Below are 17,003 nucleotides of genomic sequence, written 5' to 3'. Positions count from 1 at the left end.
ATCTATGCTTTAGAGATCTTGCCACCTCCCAGATTGCTTTAGTCCAAGCTTTCTCATCTAGATTGTTAGGAAGCAGCCTAAGCTTTTGCTTGAGCAAATCATTATACCTTTCAGTTGACCCAGAGGCAGTAGGTTTGTAGGGTAAGTGGAATTTCCACATTATGCCTTGTTTCTTTGCCCAATCTTATATTCACTTTCCTGTAAAGTGGGTGCTCTGATCTGATTTTGTGATGGCTGGGCTACCGTAGCAAGCATCCAGATTTCTAATGCTCTGATGGCAGATTTTTAATTAATTTTTCTGCAGGAATAGGGTAATCCTATTCCTGACCATGTCTACAATGGTGCATGCATACAGTTTATTCTCTGATACAGGCATGGGTCCTATGTAATCATTTGTATAATTTGGAAGGGTCTGTCAGCTTTGATGTCATCTGGAGTATTCATTAATGACCCGCATGCTTTAAACTTTCAGCGATTCCCACATTTCTTAATATGAAATTGGAGGGATTTGGTAGGCTCATACGTGTTTCTTACCTCTAACATGTTCCAGTGCCATGTGTGCCACAAGATCTTTTTGACGTTGTGCCCACGGGATGATTCTGTTATTCAGCATATCTGTGTGTTCAGGTTGTAAGTCCATTGTCCTTCTCGTTTATGTATAGTTATGCTTTGAATTGGTTTCCTCATTAGCCATAAATTATTAGGTTATTTAAGTTAAATTTTAGGTATCTCCACTTCTTTAGTTTACCTACCGAGTTTGTCTATCTGGCTAGTAAATTTGGTTACTTCAGACTTGTTCTTCTGATGTGCAGAAACATCAGTGATAAACATGGAGATGCCAGCCAGTGCTATTTTCTGCCCTATGTCCTTACTTCATTATGTTCTTATTTGGTATTATTTAGTAATTTTTCTGCCCTGTTCATGTCCAAAACTGCTGTTCCATTAGCTACTGTCCATAAGTCTGAGGAAAGGTCTACCTTACTCTCACTTCCCATATTACTCACCAATTTATGGCTATTTGTTAAGCACATTGTGTTCTCCAGAACCTGATTCTGTCAAGGTAAGACCATCACTAGTCCTCAAGGCCAGCATTCTCTTGATGGTGTCCTGGAAGCTGATCCATCTACAAACCAAGCATTGTTGAGTGCCATGGACCAGAGTGGTCCCCATTGCCCAACTGCTCAAGCTTCAATAGGTTCACCCCTCGGAAATTCTATAAAATCTATGTCTGGAATTGTGGAGATTTTCTCAATTCATGCAGAGAGCTGACCCTTCATCCATTAATCCTGCATGGAAATATACATTTTCTATGTTAGGAATTTATGGTCAGGAATAATTCCTCTCTCTCAGGGGTCTGCTTTACTCCAGAATAAGCTATCAGAGTTTCAGTATAATTGGCTTATGTAGTTTTTAGGGCTTCATAGAGTGCTCAGGTGAGTCTTTCAATTGGTTAGTATCTGGTCTTGGACCATGTGAAAATATCCCATTAGTGATATGTGCTGTTTCCAATATCCAAACAGTCCTATCAGTTTCTTTTTTCTTTTTTCAATTTTTAAATGTTTGTTTATTTTTGAGAGACACAGAGAGACAACATGAGTGGGGGAGGGGCAGAGAGAAAGAGGGAGACACAGATTCCAAAGCAGGCTCCAGGCTCTGAGCTGTCAGCACAGAGCCCGACACGGGGCTCAAACTCATGAATCGTGAAACCATGACCTGAGCTGAAGTTGGGTGCTTAACCAACTGAGCCACCCAGGCACCCCAGTCCTATCAGTTTCTGAGCTGTTTCTTTTGTGGTAGGAGCTGGGATGCAATCTATCTTATTTATGACTGGCTCTGCTATTTTTCTGCCTTCAGAGGATCAAATTGTGCCTAGAAATTTTACTGTAGTGTAGGCTCCTTAGACATTACTTGAGTTAATTGTCCATGCTTTGAGTGTAAGGAATTCAATGAACTCTGTTACAACCCTAGTCTGTTCCAAGTTAGCACCATAAATGAGCATGTCATCAATATAAGAAATGCTGGTGTGTGTGTGTGTTGTGTTGTGTTCTGTTTTCCCAAAAGGCCTGGATGTCTTGTGTTAGAAAGTTGCAAGCTGCACTCTCAACAATAGCCAAATTATGGAAAGAGCCTAAATGTCCATCAACTGATGAATGGATAAAGAAATTGTGGTTTATATACACAATGGAGTACTACGTGGCAATGAGAAAGAATGAAGTATGGCCCTTTGTAGCAACGTGAATGGAACTGGAGAGTGTTATGCTGAGTGAAATAAGCCATACAGAGAAAGACAGATACCATATGTTTTCACTTCTATGTGGATCCTGAGAAACTTAACAGGAACCCATGGGGGAGGGGAAGGAAAAAAAAGAGAGAGAGAGGTTAGAGTGGGAGAGAGCCAAAGCATAAGAGACTCTTAAAAACTGAGAACAAACTGAGGACTGATGGGGGGTGGGAGGAAGGGGAGGGAGGGTGATGGGTATTGAAGAGGGTATCTTTTGGGATGAGCACTGGGTGTTGTAGGGAAACCAATTTGACAAAAAATTTCATATATTTTTAAAAAAAAGAAAAAGAAATAAAGTTGCAAGCTATTACTGGCTGTTAAGGTCTCCTGTTGGTAACCTAGTAAACATATCATCTTCCTTCCCTTGTGAATGCATCTTGGGTTGGCTGTCTTGATCAATTGGAATAGCAAAGAACATGACAGCTAAGTCTACCCCATGTAATCAGTGCCAGATCCAGTGGTGATATTGTTCATGATAATGCCCTTATTTGGGAGTGCTCCCTCAATTTGGGGAGATTATTTTCCTAAATTCCTAAAATCTATAAATCTATATGACCTTTCTGGACTTTTTCACAGGCCAGATTGAGTTATTTATATTATAAAATAGGAGACACAATCATTTGTTCCTTTAGAAGTTCCTGAATGTTTTCCTTTTATTTGTTTGTCCTGTTATATCCAGTCTAAGAATGTTTTCTAAATTGGGACTTATAAGGCATTTAGTTTTAAAGTCTGTCCTCATTGTTAGGAATCTACATATGTACCCATGTGTATGGGGGTTAGTTTTCCTTCTAATCCTTCAATCAGTCCTTTTTTTTTGTTTAATTTTTCTAAATTAGTAGGATCTCATTGTGTCACTGTTATTGAGATCCAGTATCTAACAACATAGTGGTATACATAGCGTGCTTTTATTTGCAGAAGGGGTTTCTATTTGTACAAACAATTGTCTCTGGCTTGAGCCAAGAGGAGGAGACTGCTGAATCCCTATGGGGAGCTCATAGGGTTTGCTCTCTTTGGCTAGCAGTGATTTGTCCACTAATGAGATTATGTTTTATAAGAGGGTAGTATTTACAGTAAATGGACTAGTGGGTATATGTGGGTTTATTTTCTGTAGGTCTATTACTATGAAGATTTGTTGTTTCTGTTTCCCTACCTCTCCTATATATTTCAGGGGTATCTATTTTAGTTTCTACTTTTATAATTTGTTTTCAAGGGTGGTGGTCTAAATGGTCTAGGTAGCCAAAAATGCCTTGTAGATTTGGATGGTCTCTTTTGTAGATGGACTATGTAGATAGTCTAGATGGTCTATTTTGATTGGGTCTATTTTATTAGCTGTAGCTGTTGTCTATAAAGAGGAGTGTTAAAGCTACAAGCTACAGGCTTTATCTTTTTAAGTTTTTTGTTTGTTTTGTTTTGTTTTAGTATTCTGTATACCCAAAGTGGGGTTCAAATATAGCATGCTTTTCCAACTGAGCCAGCTAGGCACCCCTTACAGCCTTTCTCTTACAGCCTCTATCTTGACTTACTTCCTCAGCTGTTCTTACCAATCAGTTCCCCTGGGTTTCTGGTGCCTGCAAATACTGTAAATAATGCTGTTCTGTCCCACCAGGATGCAGTTTAAAAGTTGACCTCTTAATTTGTTCTGTTGCTTCCACATGTCACAGTGTATGTGTCTGTCCCTTTTCATAAATCACAGTTAATAGTCCTAATTTCATTATTATATTAGCTTCCCCTGCTGTTTTCCATGGAGATGTTCATAAGGGATAATATGTTAGGTATATGCCATCTTAACCTCCAGGTTGCTGCTACCCAATCAAAGATCTTTGTAAATTAATATTATTTTTTCCAGTTGCTCTAAGGTGCTGATTCAGTTTAGTGTCAGTGGTAATGGGTTTGAGGTACACAACCTCTGCTCCTGTGAAGATCAGGTTTTGTCCTCCTTTGAACCATAAATCTAATAGCCACTGGATTTCTGTATCCAAATCAGTTTGTTGGGATTCCATTTTATTTTATTTTTCTTATTTTTTAAAAAATTTTTATGTATTTATTTTGAGAGAGACAGAGACAGCATGAGTAGGGGAGGAGCAGAGACAGAGAGAGAGAGAGAGAATCCCAAGCAGGCTTGGCACTGCCTATGCAGAGCCTGACATGGGGCCCAAACCCACAAAATTGTGAAGTCATGTCCCGATCCAAAATTGAGAGTCAGATGCTCAACCAACTGAGCCACCCAGGCACCCCTATTGGGATTCCATTTTAATTTTTATCATCTCTTATCTGGTATAAGCTCTCTCTTCAGGACTGATTGGTTCCCTATTATCACATTTGTCATTTTGTCTATTATCATGGGCTTAGCTTCTAGTTAATGTTACTAGGGTCAAAAAAGTTAAAGTAAGTGTCATCTTCAGGATGTGAATTAGTCCCTCAGAGGCAAAAGGTTCTGGATTTCTTCCTATCCTGGAGATAAACTTTTTAAATATAATTTCTTGTCAAATTGGTTTCCATACAACACCCAGTGCTCATCCCAATAAGTGCCCTCCTCAATGCCCATCACCCACTTTCCCCTCTCCCCAACCCCCCTTCAACCCTCAGTCCATTCTCAGTATCTAAGAGTCTCTTATGGTTTACCTTCCTCCCTCTAACTTTTTTTTTCCCCCTTCCCCTCCCCCATGGTGTTCTGTTAAGTTTCTCAAGACTGGAGATACATTTTTTGTGTTAGTGATGCCAGCAGGCTGGATCCCAGGACCCAGAGGGGGTCTTGCAGGACAAGCCAGGAGGATCCCTGACTGCACACAGGATAGAAATGATATGTGAGCCAGCAGAAAGTGAAAGCAGAGTTTACTGATGGTATAGAGGGAGTATAGATACAGGGTATCTGGGAGACTCAGAAAGGAAAGAAGAGAGTCTCAACTTCACTTGGGGCCTGGGGTTTTTATTGAGGATTGTGGTTTATTGTATGTGTCCTCTCAGGCATCAAGGAACTGGTGAGAACAAAGATGGGGGCCCAGGTGTTATTCCTTGGAGCCAGGGGGGCTTGGCATTGAGTTGTCAAGTACCAGTGGTCTGGAATGCACATATGATGGCTTTGTCTGGTTATTCTCACTTGGTCCTTCCTTAGATGGGATCTGTTCTAAAGAACTCCTTGACCCTTACAAGAAGGATGTACAGTTTGCATTATGAGGCATGTGTAAAGTGGGGGTGCTGGTTCTAGCAAGAATAGAAGCAGGAAAAGGCAGAAAACAGGTTTTTTTAATTTAAATCTTTAAAAAAAATTTTTTTAAGTTTATTTGGAGAGAGACAGAGTGAGTGGGGGACGGACAGAGAGAGAGGGAGAGAGAAAAAATCCCAAGCAGGCTCCATGCATCAGCACAGAGTCCAGTGCGGGGCTTGAATTCACCAGTTGTGAGATCATGACCTGAGCCAAAACCAAGAGTTGAACGCCTAACCGACTGAGCCACTCAGGTGACCCAAAAAAACAGATGTTTATGGAGTCCTGCAGCTTCCCTGTCTCACTAGTGCTCTTCCTTTCTGCCAATAGAAATCTATGTAACTTAATGCTCCTAAGAAGAGCTTGGTAACATCTTCCTCAGTTGTACTTTTTAATACAGAATACAACTGACTGGGTTAGATGATCAGTCTAACATCTGGAGTTTCCTTAATTTTCAGTTTTGCCCAGATGAAATCTTCAGTAGGTCTCTAGGGATCTTCAGAAGTTACTACACAACCCGTTCTACCCCTAAACCACCTATTGACTAATTTTGGTAGGGTTTGTGAGCAAGGTATATTTACTATTTCCTCTGCTAATCACAAATATCTATGATATTTTATCATCAAGATGCTTAATAGAGCATTCCAAATGGTTCATACTATGGTTAATCAGTATTAAGGTAACTATTGTGGGCAACATTAGCATCAAATTACAAGAATGTTCTATATTTAACACAGTTCAGTGTGGAATTTTATAAGCCAATAGGACATACAATAATGTCTTTTAATAAGCCAATAAAGAAATAGCATACTCCGAATCAATCACAGATTAATCACACTATTGTTCCAGGCAAAGGGCAATGAAAGGAACAAAGTCTAAATTTAGTTCAGATGAACATTTGTTAAAAAACTAAACTCAACCTAATAAATCAGAATATCTAATTGACTTTATTAAGCAATTCATTAATAAGGCATCATCCCATCTAGCAAGCAAAGAGTTGCTCAGAGGAGTTGTACTAAATGGAAGGTTTTTATAGGAAGGAGGGTGGGGCAAGGATGTTATTAGCAAAAGAAAAGAAAGGATTGTTTCAGGCCAGGATGGCTTCTTTTAAGGATAAGGGTGGGGACCAGCAGGGTTTGTTTCTCTGTCACCACCTCACTGGTACTGATCAGGAAATTTCAGACTGACTTTTAAAAGACTACATTCCTGGGGCGCCTGGGTGGCGCAGTCGGTTAAGCGTCCGACTTCAGCCAGGTCACGATCTCGCACTCCGTGAGTTCGAGCCCCGCGTCGGGCTCTGGGCTGATGGCTCAGAGCCTGGAGCCTGTTTCCGATTCTGTGTCTCCCTCTCTCTCTGCCCCTCGCCTGTTCATGCTCTGTCTCTCTGTCCCAAAAATAAATAAACGTTGAAAAAAAAAAAAAAACATATTCCTGGGATAGGGTGAAACTGTCATTAAGGTTTTGGTTCGCTGAGGTTGAAGGCAAAGGACTCCATTTTGGACTACTTGTTTCTTCTTTAAACGCTTTATATGAGTTGATACTGGGGTGGGACAGGTTAGCCAACTGAGAGCTGATGTCCAGCTGCCAGTGTAACAGGAAAAGTCCTGTGTTGCTAGAGCAGGTTACTAGGGAACGGTGGCTGGGGTGTTGATGGGCAAAATGATGATCTTAGCAAGGCCTCTGCGTGGTTTTTGCTGCTGTCAGTAAAGGGATCACCTTTACCATGGCAGGAACTAATTGTCTCAGCATCTTCAGAGAGCTATTTTAGATCAGCAAAGTGGAGACTTGTGCAGACCAATCATTCTCGGATCAACCCGTAAACTTTCAGTATTCGTAGTCTAATGTCCCCTTGGCACACTTACTTCTTCATGAGTTTTTGTTGACAAGCTCCCAGCTGCTGAGCTACTAGTTCTTATCTGTGAGAACAGATGACATAATGACTTCCTGACACAGTTGACTTTATTCTTCTATCAAAACAACTTACCTCTGAAAATACTTTTTGTCTTAGTCATAAACAAATGGGTTTGAAATCATATCAAACCAATACATAGCAAAGGCAAAGCTGGAGGAATCTGGACTGCTTTTCTAGGAATGAGGCCAGACTAGTTGGCTAGCCAGGGGAGCATTCACTAAAAATCACCTGGGATGGGGCGCCTGGGTAGCTCAGTCGGCTAAGAGTCCACCTTTTGATTTCGGCTCAGGTCATGATCCCATGGTCCACAGGGCTCGGGATCCATATGGCTCCACTTTCTGCCTAGAGCCTGCTTGAGATTCTGTCTCTCTCATCCTCTGCCCCTCCCCTGCTCATGCTCTCTCTCAGTAAAAAAATAAATAAAAACACCTGAAAGCCATGATCAGTGGTAAATCCAGAACTTCTTTAGGCAACCAATGGATTGGCTGCCACCTCAAGAGGATTTATGAGCAGTGGGCTCCCTCTGCCCTGGAGGCCACACCGGTGGTCAGGCATTGGCCCCAGCTCCACAGGCCTAGAGGGCCTCAGCTTCCCAAGGATGGCTGACAGACTGTGTACTGAGCTTTCAGTGCAGCTTCCTTCAGGTTAGACATTGAAATGGAATAGAGCACCGGTCTTGAGAGGCCAGGCCACTGAGGAGGACTTTTGGGGGTACAAGGCACCGCCTGATTCCAAGCTATAAACTACACAAATGTGAAGAATGCCCCTGAAGACAGAACTGATGAAAACTGGACTGACTTGCCAGAGTGGGGCTGAGCAGACTGGACCGGGTACCCACTACTAAAAGACACCTGAGAGTCTTGATTGTTGGAGAAGCCTGGGACCCTATCAAGCAACTGACTGTACTGACTGTACTGACTGTAGCCATTTTAAAGCTGCCACCTCAGAAAGATTTCCTGGAAGTGGGTTCTTTTGCTCTGGAAGCTAGGTAAGTGGTTGGATATGAGCCCCAGCTCCACAGGGCTAAGGGGGCAGGCTGACAGGGTACCTACGGCACATGTGCCGGCCACATGGGTCAGGGAGGCCAGGAACCCAGAACTGGGCAACTGTTGAGAGTGTCTAGGTGTCGAGAGTAAGCTCTTGGAGGTCCCTGGCATCTGCCTAATTCCAATTTTTAACCTAAACAAATGTTCATATTCCTCCTGAAGGCATCCCTGGAGGAAACTGGATGGCCTTGCCAGAGTGGGACCAGTTATCAAGTCTCCCAGGTGTCTGTTATTCAGGGATATTCCATCAGTTTTGCCAGACTACACCCTGGCAAGGTGGTCCATTTTCCTGCAGCTCTGCTGTTGAGAGAATATGCGTATTTGTGTAGGTCAGACTTTGGAATTAGGAAGATATTTTATACCCCTAATAGCTCTCTCCTGTGACTGGCATTGCTTGACACTTGACCTTTAAGAGGTCCCTAGCTACCCTGACCTATGCAGCCTGCGCATGCAGAGTACCTATCCTATCAGGCATTGGGCAGCCTAGGACTTCTGGGCTGTGTAGCTGCAACCTTCCCAAACCACCTGCATAGCCTCCAGGGCAGAGAAAATCCACACCAAGAAAATCATTCTGGAAAGGTAGCTTTAAACCGGGGACAGTCTTCATTTGATCTGCTGCCTGGTGGGGTCACAGGTTTACCAGTATAGCTTTCCAAGGTAGCCCACCCCAAAAAGTTCAACAATGGCATATTAATCATTTTCATTTAAAGTTACCTAAAAAACAGCCAGTATAGGAAGAACACTCTGACTCTCTGTTGTCTCCAGAAACCAATGAATAAATCTCTCACATGAGGAGCCTCCCTGCACCAGGATGTAGGGAGACATCCTTTTCATCAGAGACAGGAAATTCAAAGAAGCCTAAATAAACAAACCTTATTACTTTTACTGATTTACTGTCACAGCCCAAATCTGTTTAGAATTCCTTACTAACTGAAGCTCTTAAACATAGATTTTGTTTTGTCACTTCCTCACAGATTTATGCTTCTTTGACTATAACTTACAAAAGCTGTGTGACCTGATTATTTCTTTGGGTATCAGTATTAATAGTTGGCCTCTGTGCACATGTAATAAACTTTGGAGTGTTTTTTTATTCTATTAACATGTTTTCATATCACTTTTAACTCTTAGGCCACCTAGAAGAACCTTGAAGGGTAGAATAAAAGTTTTCCTTCCCAACATTTGGCATAGTCAGTAGGATACACTTCCCTCACTGGACACTGTTTGCTTTGAGGCTCTTGCAGCTGACACATCCTGGAACATCTGACAAACAGCCAGCAGAAGGTAAGAATCCTTGGCAGGCTTCTTAAGTTGTTACCACATCAGCCTCCTGATCTCTGCCTGCATGGTCTAATGGAGTGATATTGGTGAGCATCTATCTTCTCTAAATTTATATCAACAAAAGAAAATATTTGTGGAGCTGGTTTCTTGGTCTTGGTGATTCTGGTAAGATTTGGTAGGGTACTCTTCATGTGGCTGATTCATTGCCTCATAGAGATGGTCATGGTTTTTCTTTGTCTCTGTCTTTTGAGTCATTTGTTATAAAAAGAAATTACTAGAGAGAAAGAACACAGGTCTTAGGTCTTTTTAAGACTGCTGTTCAAGCCAGCCTCAAAAAGTGATGGGTTCATGGTTCTCATAAGACTGGCATCTGTTTAGACAAAATCTACTGTGAGTCCTCTACATAAAAACAAAATGAAGTTTTTCCTTTGTCATCTTCTGTGTCCAAAGAGCTTGGCTTTATGACCAGTAAGATTATTCTCTCTGGTCTCCACAATCCAGGGGTGTGTGGAAGAAACTGCTTTACTTCTAACCCCATCCCACACACCAAGAATTTCCTGTGCTGTGAGTCCCCCACAAAGTATGATGCTTTTTGTTTGTTAGTTTGTTCTAGAGAGATAGACAGAGTGTGAGCAGGGGAGGGGCAGAGAGAGAGGGAGACACAGAACCCGAAATAGGTTCCAGGCTCTGAGCTGTCAGCACAGAGCCCGTTGTGGGGCTTGAACCCACGTACCATGAGATCATGACCTGGGCTGAAGGCAGAAGCTCAACCGACTGAGCCAAACAGGTGCTCCATTTTTTTTTTAAATTGTGGATGTGGCTTTATTTACCAAAGGTTTCAGCTCGGGGCTGGGTCTGCCAGCCAAGCCCTCAGATAGCTGGAGAGGGTGAGAGGGTCCCAGCTCAGCCCAGTCCTGGTAGCAAGGGTCAATGTGGGTTTACCTTGGTGGCCAGTTGAATAGACTGGGATTCTGAGGGACAAAATTACAAACAGCACTTTCTTTGTTTGGCTGTGTCAGCTCTCAGGGGAATTTGTCATAAGCGGTCCCAGCTCATAAGGGACCTTTATCATCTTAATCTTTGTTGTTTGTTAGTACTGGAAAGTCCCATTCCACTAGTGCTTGTCCAGCGTCCCAGATTAGTGGGTCTGTAACTGGAGGGGTCTTATGTTTTCAGGAGAGATCTGGGACACAGTCTTTACTGCACCATTCTTACTGCCTGTGCAAAAAAAAAAAAAAAAAGTTTTCACTTTTTTTTTTTAAGTTTATTTATTTATTTGGAGAGAGAGAGAGAGCGAGAGAGTGCGAGCACAAGCAGGGAAGGGGCAGAGAAAGAGGATCCCAAGCAGGCTCCACACTGTCGGCACAGAGCTCGTCGTGGGGCTTGAACTCACAAACCATGAGATCATGCCCTGAACCAAAACCAGGAGTCAGACACTTAACTGACTGAGCCATACAGGTGCCTCTGTTTTTGCTTTTTTAAACTATTTTGGGGAGTAAACTTTTGGACCATGGGGACTGCATCATTTAAGGCTTCTCTAGGGATACTTCTTGTGTCCATGGTCTAAGCCTGGAAAGTTGCTTTCATGTTTTTCCAAAAAAAGATGTATTGGTCTGAATACAGACAAATAAGATCTTACTTATCAATGGCCAGATGATGAGTTCCTTAAATTGGCTAGATTTGCAAGAAGAGAAAATTATTTATAGAGATCTCTTAATTGTCTTATGGGTTTAACAGCTAACCTTAGGGATTCCCTTGACAAGATGAGAGAACAGAAATCCTACATCTAATGTAAATTCTCCTTCTCACACTCTGGCCCCATCTACCTGTTTTAACTTCCCTTTCCCTATATGATTTACAGAGAGCATTCTGGCCTAATCTTTAGGTTCAAAGTATAGGGATTACTCATGTAAGTACTGAAAGTCACATAATGAATTAACACAAGCTCCGGTCACTGGCAGTAAGTCCCTTTGCTCCTGTTTTCCAGGGCTCCGTAATCAGGTTGTACCAGCTTCAGGCATTCCTGTGCAGTGTCCTTTGCAGATACATCCTAGACCCCCAACCAAAAGGCAACACATTTATTTCCCCTGAACAACAGCAGATCTTTTCAATCATAGAGACTTTTTACTTCCATCCTCTTTCTCCCCAAATTTAGAAAAGAATTAAAAGGTTAATGGCCATTCACAACACCACCCCTCCACACACAGACACACACACACACACACACACACACACACACACACACACAGAAAAAACAGGTGACCAAAATCTCCTAGGCCTTCCTATAAATGATCAGCAGAAGGCCCATGTTTAGGGACTGATAGAAGCCAAGGTTGAATTATGTACTCAGAAAGAAGGCTTTTGTTAAAATGCTTTACAGACTTTACAAAGCCACAAGTCTTTTGATTCCCATTTTGGGTAAAATCTCCCTGATATAAAGTAGCTAGTTTAATTTAAAAAGGTGAGTCAGTCCCTTAGTATTCAGGCTGTAACCCAGTTCTTTGGAGGGAATTAAAAACAACTGCCTTTGCCTTGCAAATCTCTAGGAAACCAGAAATGCAACTCTAGAAATAAGTCAAAACGTACTTTACTAATCCTCAAACTTTGTCTATTTCTCTCAAAATGCTTGCAGATATGACAAAAAATCAGGATATTAGGACAAAATGCCCCTTGCTTCAAAAAGGTAAATAGCAATTAACACTGAATCTCTTAAAAAATAAAAATAAAAAAATAAACAACTTGCATTCTTTCTCTGTCCCTTAAAGTCATGCATTTTATGCTCTTGAAATATAAGCACAACCCCAGTCACCTTAGACTTAAGGGAGGAAAAGGAACAGGTCTTTTTAAAAACAAACCACTAAAGTTTGTGCCCAAACTCTAAGTCTTTTCTACAAATAGTAAAATACTTTATAAACTAGTGAGTTTTATATTGTTTTAAAATAGAAGCTGTGTCTGTGTATGTATGTGCATTATAGATACGGTGTTTTTCTACTTCTCAATGTTATTCCCAAAAATTATTTGTAAACAGCTCTATTGAATTGGCTTAAAAATTGTTTATAGAAATTTAGTATGATAAAAATTCTCAAAATAGAAATAGTCCAAATGAATTTCAGGTTCAAATGATCTGGGAAAATATTCAATATGAAAATTTATTTAAGGTTAATTTAATAAAATAGAAATATCTTTATAGTATCAGCTTTAAAATTAAAACTTTCATTCTGCTTGGGTTTACTGAAAGTCAAATAAGTTCACGTTATTTAGGTTACAAAATATGCCAACAAGAACAGAATAGCTTGGAAGACTGGCTGACTTTCTGTGATATCTCATGAAGTGTTTGTGGGTGATCTAACCACAATTGTTTTTTTTTTAAATTTTATTTTTTTAATTTGTATCCAAATTAGTTAGCATATAGTGCAACAATTTCAGGAGTAGGTTCCTTAGTGCCCCTTACCCATTTAGCCCATCCCCCCTCCCACAACCCCTCCAGTAACCTTCTGTTTGTTCTCCATATTTATGAGTCTCTTATGTTTTGTCCCCCTCCCTGTTTTTATATTATTTTTGCTTCCTTTCCCTTATGTTCATCTGTTTTGTCTCTTAAAGTCCTCATATGAGTGAAGTCATATGATATTTGTCTTGATCTAATTTCACTTAGCATAATACCCTCCAGTTCCATCCATGTAGTTGCAAATAGCAAGATTTCATTCTTTTTGATTGCCGAGTAATGCTCCATTGTATGTATATACCACATCTTTATCCATTCATCCATCGATGGACATTTGGGCTCTTTCTGTACTTTGGCTATTGTGGATAGTGCTGCTATAAACATTAGGGTGCAAGTGCCCCTTTGAAACAGCACACCTGTATCCCTTGGATAAATACCTGGTATTGCAATTGCTGGGTCATAAGGTGTTCTATTTTTAACTTTTTGAGAAACCTCCATACTGTTTTCCGGAATGGCTGCACCAGCTTGCATTCCCACCAACAATGCAAAAGAGATCCTCTTTCTCCACATCCTCGCCTATCTGTTGTTGCCTGAGTTGTTAGCCATTCTGACAGGTGTGAGGTGGTATCTCATTATGGTTCTGACTTGTATTTCCCTGATGATGAGTGATATTGAGCATTTTTGACATGTGTCTAAAACACGTGTCAACCATCTGGATGTCTCCTTCGGAAAAATGTCTATTCATGTCTTTTGCCCATTTCTTCACTGGATTATTTGTTTTTTGGGTGTTGAGTTTGATAAGTTCTTTACAGATTTTGGATACTAGCCCTTTATCTGATATGTCATTTGCAAATATCTTTTCCCATTCTGTTGGTTGCCTTTTAGTTTCGTTGATTGTTTCCTTTGCAGTGCAGAAGCTTTTTATCTTGGTGAGGTCCCAATAGTTCATTTTTGTTTTTGTTTCCCTTGCCTCTGGAGATGTGTTGAGTAAGAAGTTGCTGCGGCCGAGGTTAAAGAGGTTTTTGCCTGCTTTCTCCTTGAGGATTTTGATGGCTTCCTCTCTTACTTTTCAGTCTTTCATCCATTTTGAGTTTATTTTTGTGTCTGGTGTAAGAAAGTGGTCCAGGTTCATTCTTCTGCATGTCGCTGTCCAGTTTTCCCAGCACCACTTGCTGAAGAGACTGTCTTTACTCCATTGGATATTCTTTCCTGCTTTGTCAAAGATTAGTTGGCCATACTTTTGTGGGTCCATTTCTGGAGTCTCTAGTCTATTCCATTGGTTTATGTGTCTGTTTTTGTGCCAATACCATGCTGTCTTGATGATTACAGTTTTGTAATATAGCTTGAAGTCTGGGATTGTGATGCTTCCACCTTTGGTTTTCTTTTTCAGGATTGCTTTGGTTATTCGGGTTTTTTTCTGGCTCATTACAAATTTTAGGATTGTTCTAGTTCTGTGAAGAATGCTGCTGTTATTTTGATAGGGATTGCATTGACTATGTAGATAGCTTTGGGTAGTATTGACATTTTAACAATATTTATTCTTCCAATCCAGGAGCATGAAATATTTTTCCATTTTTGTGTGTCTTCTTCAATTTCTTTCATAAGCTTTCTATAGTCTTCAGTGTATACGTTTTTCATCTCTGAAAAAGGAATCTTTAAAAAGAGATTTTAATGTGTGGTCAATTGGTTAAGATTAAAATGAATTTATTTAGGGGTGCCTAGGTGACTCAGTTGGTTAACTGTCCACCTCTTGATTTTAGCTCAGGTCATGATCTCACAGTCATGAGATCAAGTGCCTCATCAGACTCCATGCTGAGCATGAAGCCTGCTTAGCATTATCTGTTCCTTTCTCTGCCCCTCCCCAACTCACACTTGCATGCACTCTCTAAAAAAAAAAAAAACAAAAAAAAACAAAAAATAAAATGAATTTAGTTTAAACACGAGTTTTAAGGGGCACCTGGTGGCTCAGTTGGTTAAGAGTCAGACTTTGGCTCAGGTCATGATCTCATGGTTTGTGAGTTCGAGCCCCACATTGGGCTCTCTGATGTCCATACAGCACGGCTTGGGATCTCTGCCTCCTCTCTCTCTGCACCACTCCCCCCCCCCCAACTCATGCTCTTACTCTTTCTCTCTCTCATAAACATTTTTTAAAAATGAGTTTTAATATCAAAAGTAAGCTTGTACAAAATTAAAATTTGGCTTCTCTCTCTGTTAAAAGGATAAACTTTTCTTAGATTATTGGTCTTCTTTTAATAAGAAGTTGTAAGTAATTTTTTTCTTTACCATTTATGTAATCTCCCTAGGAAAACAAAGAGTCTGTGTTGTCTTTATAAGGTCTTTGGGTTTTTTTCTATTTAATATTAAAAGAGCTAAGGCTTTTACAGCCATGTAACTACCTTTGTTTGTCTTTGAAGTCTTTAATTGGCACTTTGGCTAAATTGATAACTAAGTATGGTTTCATAATGATCTGTGATCCTATTTAATTAAATGTCCAAACTTTTTGATATTTGACAAACCTCCCAAAATCAAATTTTAAAATGAAGTCTTGACCACCAACTAACTTTGAAATATTCCAGCAGATCCCTAGGACATTTGAAGGATTTGTTCTCCTTGTAAAAGAGAATTGTCTTACTTGGTATGTTAAATCACCTGGGAAGTAATGTCAAATAAGTGATGCTAACCTTTCTTAGATTATATTTGTGTAAACATATGTTAAGATTAGTGTTCTAGAGGGGGCGCCTGGGTGGCGCAGTCGGTTAAGCGTCCGACTTCAGCCAGGTCACGATCTCGCGGTCCGTGAGTTCGAGCCCTGCATCGGGCTCTGGGCTGATGGCTCAGAGCCTGGAGCCTGTTTCCGATTCTGTGTCTCCCTCTCTCTCTGCCCCTCCCCCGTTCATGCTCTGTCTCTCTCTGTCCCAAAAATAAATAAACGTTGAAAAAAAAAAAGATTAGTGTTCTAGAAATTGTATGAAACTCCTAGAAATCTGATATGTCTCAATATGTTATCGCTTGCCATTCTAGTTCTAATCTTGAAGTGCTGTGTGATAGAAATGACCAAATTACCTTGTCAGTAACATTGTAATGAACTCTGATCAGATCCTTAACCACTGCAATTTTAAGACTTTTGTCATTTACAGACAAAAGGTTAACTCTGATGCTACTGCAAAAGTCTTTCATCTTCAAAGAGATTCAGGGAAAGGACTCTGACAAGTACTCTTGAATACAGGTCTCTACTAACTTTAAGATTATGTCATTGAACTGGGTAAGAATTTATAGAACTCTAACAGAAACTGAAGACTTCTTAAAACTACTAACAAAAGATCAAGATCAACAAAAAATTATCACATAGGAATGAATAAACTGAGAATGATGATAATTTTTATGGCTTTTTGTTTGCAGTACTGCTTGTTATTTCATCTTTTGTTTTCCAGATATAAGAAAGCCTTTCCTCTTAAACTAAATATGACTCACAGCAATTTGGTAAATTGTACCTTTGTAATCAGAATTGCAACATCTATCTTTCTCCCCCACCTGATCTCTCCAGAATTTGGAATCTCTCAGTGAGCATTCTTATGGTTTCATAGAAATATTTGCCTAAGATCAATAAGAATCTTTTCTCTTTGTGACAAGACACAGTTGGAAACATTGGTTATATTACCAAGGCTTTGACTGAAATGTCATATTTGAGACAAACATGCATAGACTCAGATTTATGAGTCTATGCTTTATGGAACTAAGGATGACTTAATGGAGCCAATAAATCCCCCTAGGAATATCAGCCTGCTATCTTGCTTACAAGGATCTCAGCAGCCTTACCAGGTGAGTAAGGTCACATCTGGCAG

At 40.4% G+C, this 17,003-nt stretch overlaps 1 long non-coding RNA gene across 8 annotated transcripts in view; it reads left to right on the top strand.

The window, feature by feature from the left end:
- Positions 1 to 17,003, top strand: part of LOC111558360 — a 59,053-nt gene that overhangs the window by 34,889 nt on the left and 7,161 nt on the right. For 4 of the 8 annotated variants that reach the window (XR_006591573.1, XR_006591575.1, XR_006591577.1 and 1 more), the window contains 2 exons: positions 9,570 to 9,722; positions 16,299 to 16,423. This is a non-coding gene — a long non-coding RNA (uncharacterized LOC111558360). Of the gene's footprint in view, positions 1 to 9,569; positions 9,723 to 12,351; positions 13,188 to 16,298; positions 16,424 to 16,592; positions 16,722 to 17,003 lie in introns of those variants that run through there. The other 4 variants (XR_006591578.1, XR_006591576.1, XR_006591579.1 and 1 more) reach the window with 4 other exon arrangements.

The sequence above is a fragment of the Felis catus genome, chromosome F1 (assembly GCF_018350175.1).
Source record: "Felis catus isolate Fca126 chromosome F1, F.catus_Fca126_mat1.0, whole genome shotgun sequence".
Classification (NCBI taxonomy): Eukaryota; Metazoa; Chordata; class Mammalia; order Carnivora; family Felidae; genus Felis; species Felis catus.
This window is presented reverse-complemented; position numbering and strand designations above follow the sequence as displayed.